This window comes from Ursus americanus, chromosome 11 (genome assembly GCF_024610735.1).
Source record: "Ursus americanus isolate L20-20 chromosome 11, mUrsAme1.1.p, whole genome shotgun sequence".
NCBI lineage: Eukaryota > Metazoa > Chordata > Mammalia > Carnivora > Ursidae > Ursus > Ursus americanus.
The window spans coordinates 14,156,531-14,158,336 of NC_142137.1; the positions used below are offsets into that span (position 1 = coordinate 14,156,531).

The 1,806-nt window shown below is 33.9% G+C and overlaps 1 pseudogene; it reads right to left on the minus strand.

Moving 5' to 3' along the window:
• Positions 1-1,181: 1,181 nt before the first annotated feature.
• LOC123798614 (U2 spliceosomal RNA) lies at positions 1,182-1,409 on the minus strand (annotated as a pseudogene).
• Positions 1,410-1,806: the final 397 nt, after the last annotated feature.

The following is a 1,806-nucleotide window of genomic DNA, read 5'->3' on the forward strand; positions in this document are numbered from 1 at the left end:
ATAGTGGACATCTCTCCAGATGCAGAAGAGTAAGTAGCCCCTCCCAAAAAGCCTTGGTACTATGGAAGCCCCCTCATTCCCAAAATATTTAGTCTAACCCTAGGAAAAGACAGGTTGTCTTGGCTAAGAATGAGTTTATGCACACCTGAGTTTTTACAAAGTTTCATATCAAGAATATAATCAATAAAGTCAAAAATGTTTTATTTTTACATATTGTTAATCATATTCTAGATATGAAAAGCTCTGCGAAAAACCCAACTCAGATGTGCACAGTAGGGTTAAGTAGTTATTTCTGTTTTATAGTTACATCTGTATCACTGGCTTCCAATGCACTATAGAAGCTAATTCATATATGAAAATAGTATTAAACAAGAATATAGTACCATTTTCAATATCTTCATGTATTGGCAGTAAGAGCTTGAGGCTAGTAGTAGGCAATATATACCAGGCTAATGAAGTTAGTATGATCCAAGACATGTAGATATTAAATGTAAAGTATAGTATTATTAGGTTTGAACATTTAACCAAGCACTAAATCTCGAGACTACAACACTCACTGTCATCATACACATGGAGTTACAACATTTGGGTCCACTTACTCTTTGCAAATGAGGTGACTTGCTTCTTGACTTCCAAAACCTTTAAGCAATCTATTTCTTATAACATGAATCAAAGGTTTATTCAATGTCTTCTGAACCATCTGGGTGAGTTAAGGGTAAAAGAATCTTAAATGTATGTATTCATTTCATTTAAAATACACATGGGCTTATAAACCAATTGAAAATTACTTGGCATGAACCTAGAGGAACTTGGCAGAAAATCTTTCCTTGAGCCCAACACTTTTGACTAAGTCCAAATGCAATAAAAAAAAAAAATTGCCCACATCTTTAGTCCTGAATTGGCAAAATAGGCAAATAGTAATTAAAGAAAAGAAAGTATACTGTAATAAATTTGAAATAGTTATCTTTTTAAATGAAATGTGGCTTATGAACAGTCTTATGTGTCTTTTTCTACATAATGAATCTTAACCTTTCAGGAATAGTCTTCTGACATCTGATTATATCTGAGTGGCTTTCATATGCCTTTGTGAGTCAGGTGTTTCTTCCTATTGTCATTCTATGATTGTGCTGTAGAACCTGAAAATAGTGCTAGGTGCTCTTCTTCCTGTGTGCACACATGCATATGTGTGCATGAACACATACACATGAGTGCACGCATATACACACAAGCGTATATACATGTGCTAAAATGAAAAATTCCCTCCCTCCAATAAACAAAGATGACTCTCTGTATTTGTCCTTTTTGAATATTATGATTATATATATATGCAGTATGCTTCCAGTCTACTGATGGAAGCTCTAACACAATTTTTACTACACTTGATCTTAGCCAAAAGGCCGAGAAGCGATACAATTTTTAAAAATGTTTCCTTCCAATAAAGTTTGCCAGATAAAATGCAGGATGCACAGCTGAATTTGAATTTCAGATAAACAGAAAATAATTTCTTTAAGTGTAAGTATGTCTCATGCAATATTTGGGACATGCTTATATACAAAAAAAATCATCTTTATCTGAAATTCAAATTTAACTGAATGTCCTATTTTTGTTTCTGATGTGAAAATTCTACGCCCAGCACCTCTTAATGGATATATTTAGGGAAAAACACACCTCAATAATTAAGTAGTTTTCATGCTCCTACTATGTGGCCCCACTGTCTTTGGTACTATAAGAACCCAAAGATCTTTCCAGCTGACTACATTCCAATCAGGGGAACATCAGACTAACATGTGAAGAGTATGGTATAGG